At 41.9% G+C, this 20,752-nt stretch overlaps 1 protein-coding gene and 1 long non-coding RNA gene across 2 annotated transcripts in view; one reads left to right on the forward strand and one right to left on the reverse strand.

Moving 5' to 3' along the window:
* The window catches only part of LOC309854293, a 21,018-nt gene extending 853 nt beyond the window's left edge, over positions 1 to 20,165 (forward strand). The window contains exons 2-7 of the long non-coding RNA XR_014306136.1: positions 300 to 353; positions 7,386 to 7,456; positions 15,752 to 15,901; positions 16,043 to 16,255; positions 18,637 to 18,722; positions 19,397 to 20,165. This is a non-coding gene — a long non-coding RNA (uncharacterized lncRNA). The remainder of the gene's footprint in view (positions 1 to 299; positions 354 to 7,385; positions 7,457 to 15,751; positions 15,902 to 16,042; positions 16,256 to 18,636; positions 18,723 to 19,396) is intronic.
* LOC309854290 (uncharacterized protein) overlaps positions 1 to 20,752 on the reverse strand; it is a 325,104-nt gene that overhangs the window by 201,487 nt on the left and 102,865 nt on the right. The gene's annotated exons all lie outside the window — the stretch shown is intronic.

The following is a 20,752-nucleotide window of genomic DNA, read 5'->3' on the forward strand; positions in this document are numbered from 1 at the left end:
GCCACACTTTCTTACACAGCCATGCTCAAAGATAGGAAAGGAGGAAAACACTCCCCAGAAGCCCAAGCAGATATCCACAAGTCTCATGTCCACTCCTAAACTAATCACTTCCCACAAAGAAGTGGGATTATCCTAATTGGCTTGAACCAATCATTCATTCATGCCCTTAAACCAGCCCCCCAAACCCCACCGTGAGCACACTGCCACCCACAATAGGAATTAAACCGGGCTTCTATTAGACATGGAAAAGGAGAGAGATGAATTAATTCATTAACTCATTGTTTCACATTTGTTTTCAGCATCTACTATGGCATACTGTAATGTGAAAGGACTCTGGGCAGTATAGCATGGAGGTAAGGAGCCCCAACAGCCCAATTCAAATCCTAATTCAGCCATTTAGTAGCTGTGTTCAGTGAGCAAGCTACTCAACCTCTCTGTGCCTCAGTTTCCATATCTGTAACATTGGGATAATAATAGTCCCTAACTCACAGGATGAATTACTATATTCCAAACAGTCCCTAGTATACAGAAAGCTCTAGAAATGTAGTTCCTATGACGATAAGTCTAAACCATCCTATGACCCAGAATGTACTCTTCACCATTCTAAAGACTCAGTGGAAAAGCTTTCTCTCCCTGGTTTTTGAGGCGTTGATGGTTTCTCCCTCCATTGGGCCCAGCTCCTTTAGAGTTTATCAAGCACCTGTGACAACTGTCTGGCTCCTCATTTTTCTGAATGTAACCATATCTTGATCTTGGTAGGCTCCAGAGGGCTGAACCATGTAGTAGCCATGCATGAGCACCCCTATGCCCCCCTCTCAGGTACCCAGGACAGCTGTTAAGCACACAGAAGAGGTTCAGAGATTTCAGATCAACTTGGGGCTAATGTCACCTCTCTGGGAACCATCAAGTGAGGGGACAAGAGCTAATAGATGGGAAACCAGCTCCACAGAGCTCACGGGTCCTCAGCCCAGTTATACCCAAAAGTTTGCATACAGATAACTTCCTGAGACCTAGCAAGGGGAGGTCAATGGAGATTGCAGCTGGAGGAGTCTCTCAGTTACAGGGAAATGTCAAAGTAATAGCTCTAGGACATGAAGGGAGGCATAAAACCTGTCTCCTCCCCTCCATAACCTTCAGGGGATTCACCATTTGTAGGGACTCCTTCCAACATCCTGCTAATTCAATAAAGTTCTGTGCTCCCCAAGGGCTCTCTCTCCAAATTCAGTGGTAGATGGAGTTCCTCTTGAAATAAAAACTAAAATAGCAACCCCGTTACTCTTTTCCATTTTACTTCTCAGCACAGTACATTACATTGACTCAGTGTTCTTGAAACTACAAGTTGGAACCCAAGAATGGGTCATGAAATCATCTGAGTGAGGAATAGCCAGTAGGGTTTGGGGTTTTGCTTTGTTTTTGTTTGTTGTTTGTTTGTTTGTTTTTTCCATGTCTTTCTTTTTAAATAAAGTGAATCAGAACAGAAAACATCAGAGCATGTTCATACATTGCCTTACATACAGTAAGGGATAAATGAAACTTCTGTTTCAATGCATATGTGTATGGAGGGGCTGGGACACATTGTCAAATAAATTTCTTGCTGTAGAATTAGTTCAAAAAGCTTGAGAAATGTTTCTCTGTTATTTTTATTGTTGATTTTGTTTGTTTGCTTACTCTCTTTCCTGTTTACCACGACATGGCTCAGGGCTTGAATGTGGTTGGCCTTAATATATGTATAATGGATGGATGGTTGGAGGGAAGAAGAGGAAGAGGAACAGAGAGAAGAGGAAATAGACCAAACCATAAATTTCTCATGACCGTCAAAAGCTGAAATTTAGGCTCTTAAAAAGCCTTTTTTAAAACCACATGTGCTTTTGCGGCAGGCTAAGCTCTTACGATAGGACCAGGAAATAAAATAAGAAACACAACCATGGGAAGCAGGAAGATAAAACAATTCCTTATAGATCAGAGGACTACACACTTGCAATACCAAAAGGAATCAACTGGAAAATTCTTAGAATTAGCAAGACAGCAAGTATTTAGAAAAATGTTTGAATAGGAGAATGAAGATATAAGCATCAATTGTTCCTGGATATGCTGACAAATACCAGCTGGCACATATAAATGGGGGACAAGAATGAGAGAAGGTAGCTGTGTTGGATACCTTTCATCTGTCTCTCTCGCTTCCTCCCCTCTCTTTATGGTCAGTTTTTACATTTTAAATCCTAAATATGTTTGGAATTCATTCTGATGTCTGTATGAGGATCTAATTTGATTATATTCCCACAAATAACCAATTGTCGAGAAGCTGACATTAAAAACCTGGAGACAAACCATAAGTGACTCTTAATCTCACAAAACAAACTGAGGGTTGCTGGGGGGAGGGGGTTTGGGAGAAGAGGGTGGGATTATGGACATTGGGGAGGGTATGTGCTTTGGTGAGTGCTGTGAAGTGTGTAAACCTGGTGATTCACAGACCTGTACCCCTGGGGATAAAAATATATGTTTATAAAAAATAAAAATTTATAAAAAAAAAAAAAAAACCTGAAGAAAATCTAGATTAAATATTAGCTGATGTTAAGATAGGGGAAGGCTTTTCTAAGTACAAGATAAATTGGGTGAAAATCACCAATGAAGAAATGAGTAAACTCATTTCTTCAAAATAAAAAGCATCTCTATTTCAATGTCATCATCAACAAAATTGAGAAGCAAATGACAATCTCGGAAAATATCCACAATTAGGGTAGATTAGGAGTATCTTCCTAAATATATAAAGAACTCTTCCAAATCAACAAGAACATCAATAAAAAAATGAACCCTGAACATGAATGAAGGATTCACAGAAAAATATATAAATAGCCAATAAACACATGAAAATGTTTAATACCATACTTCCCATTACAAATTGGCAATATTTTTAAAAAGATCTGTTAGGGGTAAGGAACACAGGGAGGCAGAGAATGAATTATTTTGCAGCCTTTCTTTAAAGCAGTTTAACAAGTGGTGCCTGGGTGGCTCAGTCAGTTAAGTGTCTGCCTTCTGCTCAGGTCATTATTCCAGGGTCTTGAGATGGAACCTGTTTCAGGCTCCCTACTTAGTGGGGAGTCTGCTTCTCCCCTCTCTTTGCCACTCCTTCCACTTGTGCTCTCTCTCTCTCTCTCTCTCTCAAATTAAAGAAAAAAAAGCTACTTAACAAAATATACTGAGAATCCTTCAAAAGTTTGTACAGTATTATTTGTAAAAGAAAAAAAATCAATCAAAGATGCCTAACTGAAAGGGAAAAGTATATATAAATTATAATATGGAATATTATGCAAGCATTACATTTTATATTCCTAGAGCCTTTTTTTTTAAGATTTTATATATTTACTTACTTATTTGGGAGAGAGAGCAAGCAGCATGCAAGCAGAGGTGGGGAAGAAGCAGAGGGAGTGAATCTTCAAGCGGAGTCCTCAAGGAGTGCAGGGCATGATCTCAGGGATCATGAGATTGACGACTGGACACTTAACTGACTGAGCCGTCCAGACACCCCTATTTCTACAGATGTTTTAATGAAAAATGGATATGTTCAAGCGATAAATTTTTTAATCCAAACCCAAAAAACTGTGTATAGTACAACTTCAATTTTATTTTGAAAAAAATTATATGGGCATAAAGAAAACTAGAAAGAAAAACACATGTGCTTTAAAAAACACTGAAAAAAATTAAATTAAATTAAATTAAAATTTAAAATTTAAAAAAATAAAAATACATATAGATGCAAAAACAGGAAAGCAAGTAGTGGGATGGTGAACATTGGTTCCAGGTGATGGGTACCTGGTGGGGAGGAGGACCTGAAGGACAGGATGGGGAGAGGGGTACTACACATATAGTTAGACAGAGATCCTTACCAAGAACATAGCTTTTGTTTGGGGTGGAAGGTTCATGGGTTCTTATTACATTATCAAATACAAAATGAATATTAAGATAGGCCATATAAAATTGCAAATAATCAACTGCTTTTAATATTCCAAAATGGAGATTTTTAAGAGTTCACTTTAATGAATAGATAGATGACAGATAGACAAAACTGGCCATGACTGTACCAGTGCTGAGATTATGTCATGACTAAGGACTGTGATTAATCCGATTTTGAAAGAGAAAGATTCAGGAGACAAATCACTAAAATGTTATTGGTGTTCATCTCCTAGTGGGATGATTAAGAGCAATTACTCTCTTCTCCTTTATGTTCTATGAGGAAAAAGGAATATTTTATAAATGTCAAAATACATGTTAGTCTCCTTGCCTTTCTATTCTACTCTAAGAGCTAATCTTGGCTCAAGAAGACATAAATCTAGGTCCAAGTCCTTGACCCACCTATGGCTAAAGTTCAACCCCTGGAGTTGTATAATGACTATTTCTTAAAGATTTCTTTATTTATCTTAGAGAGAGAGAGAGAAAGAGCATGAGCAGGGGAAGCAGAGGGAAAGGGAGAGAGAATCTGAAGCAGACTCTATGGTAAGCATGGAGCCAAATGCAGGGTTCGATCCCATGACGCTGTAATCATGACCTGAGCTGAAACCAAGAGTTGGCTGTTTACCTAACAACACCACCCAGGTGCCCCTCTAATGACGATTAATAATAAAATAATATTGGCAATAATAGCACATGACTGCTAGACATACCACATGCCCCATTTACCTCATCAGCTCCTCCCCACCACCTATGAGGGAGAGACTGTATTTGTCCCCATTTTACAGATGAGGAAACTGAAGCTCCAATCAGTCAGAGAACCTATCTAAGGTCACAGAATAAGAAAATGGCATTCCTGGGAGTCTAATCCTAGAGTCCAGAAACCACTCTCCCCTGGCACATAGACCTGCTAGTCCTTGAGAATAAATAAAAGACAAAAAGAAGTTTATTCTTGTCAAACACCACAGTAAAAAGATGCTTTGAGGAAGGGGCTTCACTCCTCAAATAGCAGGTGTCACTAAGGACCCAGAATGTGGACTAAGAATGAGAAAGCCCAAGAGCAGAGAGCAGGACGCAATGTTAAACACCAATCATAGCAGTCTTTCTGGTTCAGAGCCTCCACTGCTGAAATGAAGCATATAATAGGGTCCCTGGACACTGTGAGTCACGCCTGAAACATTTAACTTATATCGGACTCAATTCAATTCCTCAGAAATGAGCCAGCATTCTCAAGATACTGCTGCTCTCCAGAATTGTGCCAAATATCTTCCCTGAAACCCCTGGCATCATCTCTCTAATCAGGAGACCCAGGGCCCTCAGCCTGCTCTCCTTGCCCATCTTCCCCCACTGCCCTTCTGCTGCACCCCCACAACTTTGAACATGTCTCCTACCTTTGCACAGCTGTTATTCTGTCTCCTCACCTTCCTAACACACACAAGCACACATGTGCACAGGTGTGCATGCACACTCACACACGTGTGTACACTCACCTATGTACCCATACAAACATATACATATATTTCTCCAAGCTACCACCCTTCAAGTCTTAGCTCAAATGTCAGCAAAAACAGAAAGCTTTGTGATGCTTTTTGTCTGGGTCTGCATCAAATCTCCCTGTTACAAGCTCTTGCCACACTGTGTGGTTTTCCTTTGTAGCACTGACCACAATTTCAATTAAATGCTTCCTTGAGCAATGGTCTATTTAACATCTGTCTTGCCCAGCAGTCCATGAGTTTCATGGGGGAAGGGCCCTTCTGTCTTGCTCAGTAAGCATATAGTACATGGACTTAGGGTACGTGGAAGTCACAAAATAATAGTGGAAGGGAAGGAGTCACACCCATTTTAAAGATGGAGAAATTGATCCCACCATAAACTAGCAGTCACCAGGACTTAGCCTTCTAATCCCTGGAGGGTGACATACATTTAATTCGTTAACACTTTTTTAAAAAAGATTTTATTTATTTGTTGACAGAGTGAGAGAGAGACCACAATTAGGCAGAGAGGCAGGCAGAGACAGAGAGAGGAGGAAGCAGGCTCCCCGCTGAGCAGAGAGCCCAATGCAGGGCTCAGTCCCAGGACCCCAGGATCATGATCTGAGCCGAAGGCAGAGGTTCTAACCCACTGAGCCACCCAGGTGCCCCTTGTTAACATTTCTTATGGGCATTTTCAAATACACCCACAGAAGAGCAAACACTACCAGACCCCATATAGCCATCACCTGGCTTCAGTTGCTACTCATTTCAAATAATTCTTGTTTTATATCCCCACCTTTCCAACATTGGTTGGTTGGTTATGTTCATAGAGTATTTTAAAGCTAATCCCAAACATGATGCCACTTACTCATAAATACTTCAATGTTTATTCCTAACAAGTAAGAGCTTTTTAATATAGAACCACAATATCATTATTACCCCAACATAATTAACAATGATTGCTTAATAAAAACCAAATACCCAGTTTATCTTCAATGAGTTCAGATCTCAAAAATATCTTTTAATGGTTGTTTTGCATGAATCTGTAAGGCTCACACATTACATTTGGGTGATGTGTCTCTGAAGTCTCCTTTAATCCACATTGATTCTCCTTTTCTTCATGCCCTTCATCCATTGAAGAAACTGGGTCATTTGTCCTTCTGTATTTAATTTTCAGAAATGACTTTCCCATCTTGAATCTATGTCTTTAGCAGGGGCCTGTGATGGGATACTACTGACATGGCATTCCCCCCCTGCCTGGACTCCAGGGCACTCCCCTGCCCTCTGATTACAGCAGGTATCACAGACTTTATATCTATGCATGGTTTCAGTTCAGTTAAATGCAAAGAACACAGACAAATAACTGCTTGATCCTCTCCTAGCAAGGTAGATCCCAACACTCAGAATCTAAGAACTGTCCAGAGCTGGGGACGTAAAGGGGTTCGCAGCTCCAGGAAGAAGATAAAGTATCTGGGGTACAGAGAACACCATAAAACCAGAATGGAGCAAAACGCCTCAATAAGAAGCCCTTGGAGAATCCTCTCCCTTTCTCTGCCAGGGGTTAGAGAGTTTCCTCCAGGGGTAGATCTACATGATTAGACATCTGAAGATTGACTTTGCCCTGTTGACCCCCCACATGCCCTTACCTAGAGCCCTATGTAGCTTTGGAAATGGACAGCCCAGAAAAGCCACACGACTTGGTTTTCAAAGACAAGAAGCTACTAAAGGCTACAGAAGAGGTGGGAGGTAGGAACATATGCAAGGATGTTTGCTAGCACTCTGGACAAGGTGGCTATCCAAATGGCCTTCCATCTGAGGATCTCTATAAATCATGGTAGAAGTTTACCTCTTTGAGACAAACAAGCTCAAAAAATCAATCTATTCTCTCCATCTCTCTCCACTGGAGTCTTCAGACTTCTAGGAGATAATAAAATGTTCCAACTAAATAGAAATCACATTTATCTTTAGTTTTTCTAGGTTAATCCAAGACCCAGATGAGCCACTGACTACAGGGGCAGAGGTCCTGAATCTAACATTGGGTGAAGTATATCTGCTCATTTATTCATCTATTCAGTCCCCTACCAACCATCCTGATTGTCTATTATAGGCTTGGGTCTAGTGAATGTAGGGATAATGGTAATCACAATGACATCTAACCTTCATGCATCTTTTACCATTTGGTATCATTCTAAATGCTTCATTTCATTTACCTATCACAGTGAGAACTGCCCACTTAGGGTAGAAACTGATATGACTGTTGTATTAGTCATTTATTGCTACCTCACAGAGTCTCATAAACTTAAAACAACACACATTTATTATCATGTGGTTTCTGTCATAAGACTAGGCACAGCTTAGCTGGGTTCTCTACTTCTGGGTCTCACCAAGCTGCAATTCAGATGTCATTGGGGCTGTGGTCTCATCAGAGACTCAAATGAGGAAAGATCAGCTCCCAGGTTCCTTCCAGTTATTGGTAGGATGTATTTCTTTGTGGCTACAGGACTGAGGGTTTAATCTACTTGATAGAGGCCACCATAAGCTCCTAGAGGCTGCCTGTAAGTCCTTGATATGTGCGTTTCTTCAAGTTGGCCACTTGCTTCACAGCAGCTTGCTTCTTCCAGGCCAGCAATGGAGAAAGAAAATTTGGTAGCAAGCTGGAGTTTTATAGAACATAACCATGGGAATGGTAACCTACCATCTTTGCCACATTATACTCACTGGAAGCAAGTCTGGGGTCCTGTCCACATTCAAGAGAAGGCCATCAAACATCAGGAGACAGGATCATAAGGACCAATGGAAAGTCTGTCCACCACAAGCATTATGCAAATAATAATAATAAAAATCAACTAAGTCTCAAACAGTAGAAGAAACTTCCCCTGTCGCATAGCCAAATGGAAGACCTGGAATTCAAAGCCAAATCTGAAGAACTCCAAGGCCCATGATCTCATCCATAAGTGCATTATTCAAAGAAGCATCACTGCCCTCAAGGAGTCATGGTCTCCCTCACCTAGAATAGAGACAGCAACAAATCCTTCTGATCAAATTTGGCAAGAATCTAATAGATGAATATACAAAAATCCTGGACTGGAAGTAAAGTTCACTCTGCCTGGCAGCCCTTTGTGCCTGGTCTTAAGATGAGTTAGCTGAAAAGAGAAAAGATGTGAGAGAATGCCAGGTGGGTGTGACCACAAGTGGCCAGCATCAGGTGCCAGCATGCTCCAATACCAACAGAATGTTTTGTGGGCTAAAATGAAATGAAGGAGGCTTAACAGGACATAGAGCAGAAAGGGCAGACTGGAAATAAGCTCTACAGGGTGCTGAACACCCAGCATGGGATTTGGGGCTCTGAGCCATGGGAGCTGGTAAAGGGGGCAGGCCATAGGGCAGCACCATTACACTATGAATGGCTCTGACTGGACTCAAGGTAGCCAATTAGGATGTTACAGCATTTGTTCATGCAAGAGATAGAGTAGAGATGTGCTGACAAGAAAAGGCACATTTGAGGTATGTTTTGGGGGGAAAGTCCCAAAGTGAGAGTTTTGGTAGAAACTAAAACCCAGTTCCCTTAATGGAGGTTGGGGGTGACCAGGGGGAACGCAGTGATTCCTAGAGTGCCAGAGTGCTTAGGGAGGGCAGAGAATGGAATGATATGGGCTCTCTGGAAATTGTTTAAAACACACTATTAAATGCCTATACTAATGGAAAGAGCCACCCAAAAAAAGACAACTACTGTGTGATGCCACTGATATGAGGTCCCTATAATAAGCGAATTCACAGACGCAGAAAGTGAGTGGTGGTTACCAGGGTCTGGGAGGAGGGGGCAGGAGGACCTAGTGCTAAATGGGTATGTGGTTTCTGTTTGGTAGTTGAGAAAGTTCTGGAAATAGATGGAGATCGTTACACAGCATTGGAAATGGGTGTAACCATATGCTTACAGATGGTTAAAATGATGTTTCATGCAACATGTATTTTATCACAACCATTATTGAAAAAAAAAAAAAAAACAAGTCCTTTCTTTGAGAGAGGCAAGAGAGGCACTGAAAGCAATAGCACACCTAAGCATGCCTAAACACCAGTGCTCTGGTGTGCTCCACTCCAACAAAAGCCACGTTCACAAAATGAAACCCTCAGGTGCCAGCCCTCAGACAGAGCCATTTATCAAAACTGACAGTCAAATGGAAGTCCCTTGTCATCAGCTCCTTACCCACTCTCTTTAAACTTCATCAAAATCAAAATCAAGATGCATTTGCTTAAGAAACAGGAACAAAAGCAGAAAAAGGGAGGGTCACCTCCTTGCAAGCTCTCTGGCCAGGCTGCCTGGACCCTATAGACACACTTTGGCAGCCAAGTATTGGCCCTGCTCATTGAGGGAGCCAGGTTCAACCCCAAGGCATTCATCAACTGACTGATTCATTGGGTGAATAACTATAGGGCCTCTAGGTGTATCTGTGTCCTATGATGAGGGTCAGCCACAGCTGGGAGCTCACAGACAGGGAGTGGGGAGACAGGAACAGAGCAAGAGGCCCTTTCCATCACTTTGGAAGCCATCTCCATGCCAAGACCCTCAGATTCATGGCCCCACACTGACCACTGTCCTGGACTGTGGGCCCACACACCAGCTAACTTTTTGTATCTCTCCTTGAAGTTGTAACTTGCACCTCAGGGTTGCTGCCTCCCAGTCTATACCTCTAGTGTTCTATTAAATCTGGGAAATGAAAGAATGAGTCAGCCTGGCCCATGTCTTACAAAATGAGTGAAGTACAAGGGTGAAAAGATTCTGGACAACTAACTGTCAGGCAGATGAACATGTGTGGTCCCTAAGGCGCTCCAGCAGTTCGCACAGACTGCAGGACAATTCCCCAGCAAACCCACAACACACAGAGGTTGGGCTTTATTTGCCCATACGGATGCCTCTGTTTCTCTCCCGAAGATAAAATAAATCAAGAAGTGAGGGAGCTTAGGAAACATCCTGAGATATATGCATCCTCAGTGCAGTAGACAGGCCTCCTGCAAAATGTTGTGATAGGTTGAATGGTGTTCCCCAAAAAGAATTCCAAGTTTTAACCTTCCATGCTTGTGAATGTGACCTTATTTGGAAATAAAGTCTTTATGATCAAGTTAAAATGGGGCTATTAAGGGACTCAAATCTGGTATGACTGTACTCTTATAAAAACAAGAAATCTGGAGAAGGAGACAGATATATGCAGGAGAAAAACGATGTGGTGGTACAAGGAGATGATCTCCTATAAGCCAAGGAACGCCAGAGGCTCCCAGAAGCTAAGAGAGGAGCATGAAACAGATTCTTCCTCACTGCCCACAGAAGGAACCAATCCTGCCAACACCTTGACTTTGGATTTCTGGCCTCCAGATCTGTGAGGGAATAAATCTCTTTTGTTTAAGCCATACAGTTGATGGTATTTTGTTTCATCAGACCTAAGAAACTAACACAGATGTCCACGTATTAACCCCCAGAGTCTGTGAATACGTTAGGTTACACAGCAAAGGAGAATTTATGGTGCAAATGGAATTAAGGTTGCTAACTGGCTGATATTGAGATAAGAAAGTTATCCTGGATGATCTGGGTGGGCCCAATGTCACAAGGGTCCTTATGTGTGGAAGAGGGAATCAAAAAAGAGAGAGATGTGGGAGAAAGATTAACTGGCCATCACTGGCTTTGAAAATTGACATTGGAGCCATAAGCACAAATGCAGTGAACTCTAAAAGTTGAAAGGACAAGAAGATAGATTCTCCACACTATAGACTGAATATCAGCACCCTCCCCAAATTCAGATACTGAAATCCTAAGGCCCAACGTGCTGGTATTTGGAGGTGGGGCCTTTGGGAGGTGATTAGGTCTTAAGGGGGGAGCCCTCATGAATGGGACAGGTGCCCTTCCATATAAAAGGAAAAGTGAGATCTAGACATGTCTCACTCCTTCTCCCACACAAAAACACAGCCATCTGTAAGACAGGATATGGGCTCTCACCAGATACTGAATCTGCCAGTAACTTAATCTTGAACTTTCCAGCCTCTAGAACTGTAAGAAACAAATTTGCTTATAAGCCACCCAGTCGATGATATTTTGTTGTAATAGCTTGAATGGACTAAGACTAAAAATGGTACTGAGAAGTCAGAGTGCTGCTGTACAAACACCTAAAAATGTGGAAGAGCTTTGGAACTGAGTAATGGGTAGAAGTGGGGAGGGTTTCGAGGTACATGCTTTCACTGTTGTGAACAGACCATTTAGGGCAATTTTGGTGAAAAGTCAGAAACAAGAGGAGGGTTTTGGAGAAAGCTTCAATCTTCCTAGGGAATACTCATGTGATCTGGAACAGAACGTTGGTAGAAATATGGGCTGCAGAGGCCATTCTGATGAGGGCTCAGAAGGAAATGAGGAGCGTGTTACTGGAAACTGGAGCAAAGACCAACCTTATTATAAAGCGGCAAACAACCTGGCTGAATTGTGTTCATATCCTAGCGTTTTGTGAAAAGTAGAACTTCCAAGGGGTAAGATTGGTATTTGTCTGAGGAAATCTCCGAGCAAAGTGCTGAAGAAGTGGTCTGGTCCCTCCTGACTGCTTCTCGTAAAATGTGAGAAGAAAGAAATGACGTGAAGATGGAATGGTAGAGCAAAAAGGAACCAGCACTTAAAGATTAGGAAAATTCTCAGCCTATCCACATTGAAAGGAACAGGAAGCAAGCTCAGAGACAGCACCAAGGGTGTGGCAAGTGCCCCTTGGGTAAGAAGACTGGTACAGAGCAGCTGCCTCAACAGAAGCCATATGTTCTCATTCAAGACAATGGAAGGATGACTGCAGAGGAAATTCAGAGATCTTTAGAGCTGCCACCCCATAACAGGTTGCCAGTCTGTGGTACACTTGTCCCCCCTTATCCACAGTTCCACTTTCTGAATTTTCAGAGACCATGGTCAACAAAGGGCTGGAAGCAAATGATCCTCCTGACACATCATTAGAAGGGGAAGGTCAGTGGTAGCCTAATGCTAAGTCACAATGCCTACATTATTCACCTCACCTCATCTCCTCACATTGGCATTTTACCATCTTATATCATCACAAGAAGAAGGGTGAAGACAGGACAACCAGATATTTTGAGAGAGACCACATTCACATAACTATTTTATTATTAGTTGTTGTTAATCTTTTACTGTGCCTAATTTATAAGTGACTTCTGACCTCCAGAATAAGAGAATAAATTTGTATTGTTTTAAGCTGCTAAGTTTGGGTAATTTTTTTTAAAAGATTTTATTTATTCATTTGACAGAGACACAGTAAGAGAGGGAACACAAGCAGAGGGAGGGGAGAGGGAGAAGCAGACTTCCTGCTGAGCAGAGAGCTCGATGTGGGGCTCAATCCCAGGACCCTGGGATCATGACCTGAGCTGAAGGCAGATGCTTAATGACTGAGCCCCCCAGGCACCTCCAATTTGGGTAATTGTTTACGGCAGCAATAGAAAATGAATGCACCAAGCTTCTTTAAAACCTCATGTAAACTGGCTTTCCAACGGGGTAAAAAATATGTATGTATATTTGGTTTTGTAACTAGGAAACATTCCTACAGTCTAATTGGAATGGTATAAGGGGCTAACAAATGGCATTAGTGATACAAGTTTCTCACCAGAAAATCCTGGATTGAATGCCCCACGGCAAGTCTAGCTTCAGGAAAAGCTTAATTAGGCCTTAAAGGTGCCATCAGAATCCAGTCTTCTCTCCATGCCTATGCCTTGCTCCCTCTAGGTGGGCCCTAGCTTCCCCTTATAGTGACAAGATGACTGCTTCAGCTCCAGCATCACATGCACTTTCCTTAAAGTCCAGGGAAGAAAAGAGTAAGCATCTCTTTCCAGTCTCCATGGCTTTGTGTGAGCCATGTGTCTATTTGGAACAAGTCATTTGGTCTGGGATATGCTATGTGGTAACTGACTGAGGAGTCAGTCATCCTTGGGGATGCAGGAGTGGCGCCCCATCCCAGCGAACTTCAAGCAAAAATGAGGAAGGATTATATGTGCTAATATAGAAACATACCCACAATTTTGTTAAATTTTAAAATGATATATAAAATACGTATTTGTATATTCACATATCATTTTATATATGTTTTAAGATATTAAATAAATAATATCATATACATAACTCACAAACATACACTGTTAAATAAAAAGTTGATGAAGGCTAATTTCTTTTAAATCTGGGTACTAGTTCATATCTGTGATTAGTTTATTAAAATTCGTAACCAGTCCCCTTATTTGCACACTTTTATGTATATATGTCATACTTTAATAAAAGGGTTTTTTAAAGTAAGTTGCAGAATAAAAATGTGTAATGTATGATGCTATTTTTATTTTTTATTTTTAAAAAAATTTTATTTATTTATTTGACAGAGAGAGAGAGAGATCACAAGTAGGCAGAGAGGCAGGCATAGGGGAGGGGAAAGCAGGCCCCCTGCTGAGCAGAGACCTGGATTCCAGGCTCGATCCCAGGATCCCAAGATCATGACCTGAGCCGAGGCAGAGGCTTAACTCACCAAGTCACCTAGGCATCCCATGATGCTATTTTTAAAAAGAAGGAGAGGAGTGGCACCTGGGTGGCTCAGTGGGTTAAGCCTCTGCCTTTGGCTCAGGTCATGACCTCAGGGTCCTGGGATCGAGCCCCTCATCAGGCTCTCTGCTCAGCGGGGAGCCTGCTTCCTCCTCTCTCTCTGCCTGCCTGTCTGTCTACTTTTGATCTTTCTCTCCATCAAGTAAATAAATAAAATCTTTTTTAAAATAAATAAATAAATAAAAATGAAAACATAAAAAGAAGGAGAGGAGGAGTAAAGGAGAAAAACATGGCAAGAGGGGAGAAATTATAAATAAACATAGTGAGAAAAAGAGAAATAACCAAAATGATCGCCCCCAACTTTTGAGGGAGAACAGCAGTTTTCAACTAGACATGTGGCAATGTGTAAAGACAGTCGGAGTTTTCACAACTGGGGTAGGGGGTGTCAGTGCTATTGGCACTGAGTGCCAGAGGCAAAAGAAGTCACTATGCATCGTGTAGTGCACGGGACAGCCCCACAACAAAAGAAACAAGGAAAGATCCAGCCCAAAACGTCAACAGGGCCAAGGTCAAGAAGCCCTGTTACACAGGGACAATGTAAGGAGGGAGAGGAGGGAGAGAGGATTTTCACACTTTTTCCTCTTTAGTGCTACATTCTTTAGAATTTTTACAAAAAGCATGCCTTACTTTTATCATTAAAACAAAAATAAAAACAAAACCACTCCTCGCGGTTACAATGTAGATCAGGGGCCAGCAAGTGAGTCCCACAGGCCAGATCCAGTCCACTGCCGTCTTTGTATAGCCCACCAGCTAAAAGGGTTTTTAGGTGTTTAAATGACTGCATTTTAACTGGCTGAGCACATACCTACAAAACGTGCTTGACTTTGCCCACTGGCCCACAAAGCCTAAAATATTTACTATCTGGCTTTTTACAGAAAAAGATTGCCAACCTCTGACATAGACCATCACTTTAAGTTTCCCATAAAAAGACCCACCCACCCCATCCCAACCTCTGTCCAAACTAAGCATGTGTTAAATCTTTGCGAGACATTCTGTAGAGAAGGAAAGTAGCAGAAACCACTAGGTCCCTATGCTGGTGTATTAATCTCCTATTGCTGCTGTAACAAATTTACAAACTTCATGGTTTCAAACATGAATTTATTATCTTACATTTCTGGATTCAGAAGTCTGAAATTGTTCTCACTAGGCTAAAATCAAGGTGTTGGCAGGGCTGGTTCATTTCTGGTGATTCTGGGTGAGAATCCATTTCCTCAACCTTTATCAGCTTCTAGAGTTGAATTCTTTGGCTTGTGGCCCCTTCTCCCATCTTCAAAGCCAGGGATGCCCAGCAGTGTCCTCACATTGTGTCCATCACTCCAACTCTGATTCTCCTGCCTCCTCCTTCCATATTTAAGGGCCAGTGGGGATTACACTGAGCCCCCTCAAATAATCCAGGATAATTTCCTCATCTCAAAGTCAATTAAGAACCTCAATTCCTTCCACAAACCTAATGTCCCTTCTCCATGTAACATAGCATGTTCACAGGTTGCCCAAATTAGGACATGGATATCTTCAGAGGCAATTATTCTGTCTACCATATCAGACTTCTATTCATCTACCCCTCTAAGAGAACTCTAGCCTCTCCTATAGCTATCTGCAGCTATGAGATTATATATCAGCCAGTGCGATATAAACGAGTTGTTTGTGCAATTTCCAGAAAGTCTCCTTAAAAGGAGGGGACACCTCCTTAATAATACTTTTCAATTCTACTGCCTAAAATCAGATGTAATGGCTGGAGCTGCAGCAGCCATAGCAGGCCAGGAAAATACCACCTCATAGGGCATGACAGAATGGATAGCTGAAAGGAGCCTGGGTCTGTGACAACTTTATGGAGTCACCATTTCAGAGCCTGTCTTGGATCTACTTCTCTATGGTAAAATAAAAGTTTGTATGTTTGAGTTTCTATGGGGGTGTGGGGGCAGTTCTGTCACTCACAGCAAAATAAACTTCCTAACAGATTCTGAGGATGAAAGCATTAATTTATTCATTTATTCCTCAACATGCATGTACGAAGAGCTTTCAGAGTGCTAGATGACGGATATGCAAACAGAAACCTACCACAGTCCTTGGACACCCAAGAATTCATGGCCTCGTGGGAAGATAGTTCAAGCCTAGACTGCAGTGCAATATGGTGCTTGCTTTCTAGAAGTATGACATTTGGGCTGCAGAGGCATCAGCTCTGCCTGGGGGAAAAGAGAGAATGTGTAGGAGTCTGCAGCTGGTCAAGGTAAGAGAATATTCCAGGTTGCAGGAATATCGTAAACAATGGCAAAAATCACACAAGAGTACAGTCAGGGGAAACAATGAGATAGTCAGTTGATCAACATCCCAATGGGCAAAGTGGGAAGGAAGAGCCGGGGACATAATTTTGGGGAGCTCACATGTGTGAAGCTAGAGAGTTCAGCTTATATGCTGGGGGGCAACAGGAAAATCCAGCCGGCCAGCTGAGCAGTGAGGGGTGAGGTGTTAAGTATCTGAGCCCCTTTTCATATGCCCAAGAGCCCTCATGATGCAAATGTGCTCAGGACCCTTCCCCAGCCCTCTCACCCCACCCCAGGTCTTTCAGTGAAGGAGGAAGACAGGCCTGGCCCCCTCAGGCTTCCAGAATCTAATTCTTGTCTCTACACCTTGCACATCACTGTGCTAATTTTAGTTACTATTTAATTTTCCTGTTGTTAGCTTTGACCTCTTAGCTGGTGATTATTAATAAACCTAGATAGAGTAAACCACTTTGCACATACCCTCCCAAAAAAGTTGCAGACTTTCAAAGTTCAAAATAAGATCTATAAATTATTCCATCTTGACGAACACGGTACCTCCCCTAGGCAACGTGAACTGTTGGCAGAAGCTTAAAAGAGGCATTCATTTCCTCCTCTCTTTGCATCTGTGGTTTAGATGTGCAAAAATATGGTTCAGCATTTTTACTCTAACACGGATCTATCCACACTCCTGCCCCCACTTGTCTCCCCAGCAGAGGAGGAGGCCAATCAATCCGGCATTATATCAGTCAGGCTTGCCTCGACAATTTCAATAGTGGTGCTGATTGAGAGATTCACAGAAAACAGACAAGGTCACTGCTGAAGTGCAGGATCAAGGTGACCCTAACAAGCCGCCCATTAAATGGGATGGTACTCACCTCTTTCTTTGAGCAGGGGACCCAAAACTTAGAGAGAAGCTGCAACTGCACAGATAATGGGATATATGGGATCCATGTCACTTTGGCTTATAAAGGACACTGGCAGCCCTTTAGGCAGTTGATCCAGGTAATTTAAGGCGGGGAAAGCAGTGTGGCTCTTTGAGAGGAATGTCCTCTAAGTTATCTTTGTCCATGCTGTTCTACCTATGAAGACTTTCTCTAATTATCATTCTTGTTGTCGAAGGACACTCTGTTCAGAGGCTGGTGTTCAAACCTCGTAAGATGTACTAGGGGTGAAGGAGGTTTTAATTCGATATTTTTGGAAATATTGTATATTCTCTTCACTGGGAAAGTGGAAATTTTCAGCACATGTAAAGGCTCTGAGAAGATCTGCAGAAAAGCAATCAGTGAAGCTCAATATCCAGAGTAAGTTTTGATTTTAGCTTTGTCACTTCCTATTGTATAACTTCCTATTGTATAACTATGTAGGGTAAGAGTAAAATTAGAGGGGGAAAAGGCAGGTAAAGCACACGGTTAGCACTTAACACAACACATATTTGCTCTTATTATTATTACTATGGAACCCAGCATTTATCAATTTTGACTGTTCTATTCTCTCATGGAAACACCTGTTACATCCTATGAAATAAATGGTTTTCCTCAAAACACTGTTTGGGAAAGATTGCAGTAGATCATTTTGTTTTAATCTGACAAACAGTTATATAGGCCATGTTATGAGCCAGGCACTATTCTAAGTGCTTTATTCATACTAATCCATTTAATCCTTACAACCACCCAATGCAGTGAGACAGGTATGATGAATATACTTATTTATAGATGAGGAAATCAACATGTTGAGGGATTGAATACTACATATCTTACCCAAGGTCTCATAGCTAGTAAGTGGCTGAACTTGAGGGCTCTAATTCATGCCTTTTAGGTGGGAACCAAGAAACCCAACCCCTGGGAACCTACTGAAGCTACTTTCCTATGACCCATCTTCTCTTCTCCCCATATTGTCATAAGACCTCATTTTTACCAGGTTCTTCTTCTGCTCAGTAACCTAGAATGCCTCCTCCTCATCACCACATCAAATTTAAATTCATTCTGACTCTATGCCCAGATGATCCTCAGTGGCCTGGGGTGCAAGTTCCAAATTCATTCTGATTCTAGACACTCAAGTCTGCCCTTCCTTAATTGTTCCTGTGCTTGGCCAATCCCTTTCACTTCCTGGTAAACTCGTATTCATCCTTCAAAACCCAGCCTAAAATTCATTGCTTCTGAAAGCTCTCTCTGAGTGCCTTCACCCAGGACAGAGTGACCATGCCAAGCTTTATATGCTCTTTCAAATTTGGAAGAACCTCTAGTAGTTGGCATTTGGCAGATCTTAGTTCGATCCACTGTAGTGGACAGAAACCCTTCCCTCTTCTGGCACAAGCCCTGACTTTCCTTCACAACTCTCGTCCTTACAGGGGCTGAATTTACTCCACCCCATGCCCTGGAATGAGTCTGTTACCTGTGTGTGGTTACCACCCCTGGCTGCAAGGATTGCTGAGAGGTGATCATCTGACCCAATGCATAAATCCCAAGATTCCTGATGGATTGCCTGGACAAATATACTAGCTTTCTACAGGACATAGGTGCAGGAGATTGAAAGCCTGTTGCCACAGTCTGTCCAGTGGAAAGGCACTCTTGAAAGCAAAGCCAGCAAAGAGGAGAGTGGAAAACAGGAAAGGGGGGAAATAGAGAACAAACATGAGTCCCTATGACATTAGTCAAGCCTCCAGTGTGAGCTGCAGTTCTGTCCTTCAACTTTTCAACTATGTGAACCAATAAATTTCCTTTTCAGCTAAGTCTTCTCAGCTGAGAGGCAGGGCAGTGGTTAGAGTTCGGGTGTTAGGGTTCTGTCACTTATAACCCAAGAAGCCCATCTAGCACAGTCTCTGGACCTTGACTAGAGTTCTCTAACACCAATCCCATTTAACTCCTCTCACCAGGGCCTGACTCATTATCTAAAATATCCTACAAATATGTGTTGCAATGAAATTCTATTTGGGAGTTTCAAAGTGTTTTCTTGAGCACAAGCTTAGTTGATTCAGAGGATTGAGTATACAATCTTAACCCCATTCCACAGATAAGAAAAGTGAGACTCAGAAAATTTAAGAATCTTGCACCAAATAATAATAGAGCCCACCCATTCTATGTCTTTGATTATTCTAATGTTTTTCACAGTGTACACACAGTCGGTGCTTAATCAGTGCCAAAGGACCAGGCTTAACTGGCCCGAAGATCCTGTGCTGGCATTCTGCTGCCCTGCATTTGAAGAGATCTGGTGGAGGTCCAACAAGGAGGCAGTATGGCTCAAGTCTGGATGGCCATCATCTTCCGGCCTGAGCACTTTTTCCTTCCATCTCACCTCCCTGGCAGACCTATATCCTGGATGAACACAGTCCACTTTTACTTGAAGACCACCAGTCCCCACCTCCAGGGCCTGAGCACACTTGAGAAAGATTCACATCCATGAAGACTGGTGCCACTTACACATCCACGGGTTTCAGATTCTGCCAGACCCTCAAGGTTGCCTTGTAATCTTTCCATTTCTCTAAGAATGAATGGAGACTTGGCTGTGTCTCCATAGTTTTGGAAATCCAGCTATTTCTCAGCATTTGGAGTGTGAAATTAGGCAGATGGAACATCCAGATTACGGACTACACTGCATCTGGAAACCGTGGCATCAAACAGACATTTGGGGCTGGTTGCTATACAGCGTGTGGTCAAAGAAGGCATTAATTCCAGTCCATTCTTGATCCCTAAATGCAGCCCAGCAAACCAGGAAAGAGCATGAACCCTGGGGACTTTCGCCTCAAATCCCACCCCCTCCTCTTACTCTGTGTGATCTTAAATGTAGACTTAAGATTTGGGCTTTCTAACCCATAAAATGGGCATAAAATACCTCCAAGAAATGTTTAAAGGATTCAGAGAAATAAACCACAGAGACACACCATAAGCTCTCAATAAATTATCTGATGTTTGCTCTTTAATTTCCTTAAACATAAAAAGACACCCAAAACCTTGCCAACTGAATCGGAACACAGGTTTTACAAATAATTAAATGAGGTCAGCACAATTTCATTGAAGCTGCTCAGACAGCTTCAGTGATAAATAAGGCAACTTTTTACAAGCGCATCTATTAGAACATTAAATTAGTCAAACATAAGGAAGCACACAAGAAAAATACAGACTAGGAGGTGACTCCTGTTTGCAAATCAGAACACTATAGAAATGGCCACAGATTGCAAATCATAAATTCCACTTTCCAGAAGCTCTGTTATATGTAGATACCAGAAGGCAAATAAAAGCATACTTAAAGATGGTGTTGGCAACGTCTCTTAAGAAAAAAAAAAAAGACGAAAATGGCATGATTTCACAGCACCAAACTCAAACAAGGGATAATATATAATATCAGACCCAAAATTTTTCAAAGAGCTGAATAATGGTTGAATAACAGCTGAATTGGAACCATTCAAGCATTAAAAAAAAAAAAAAAGATAAGAAAAAAAAGATGTGACTCCTTTGGTCATGCATTAG

The sequence above is a fragment of the Mustela nivalis genome, assembly GCF_964662115.1.
Source record: "Mustela nivalis genome assembly, chromosome: 19".
In the NCBI taxonomy this organism is placed as follows: domain Eukaryota; kingdom Metazoa; phylum Chordata; class Mammalia; order Carnivora; family Mustelidae; genus Mustela; species Mustela nivalis.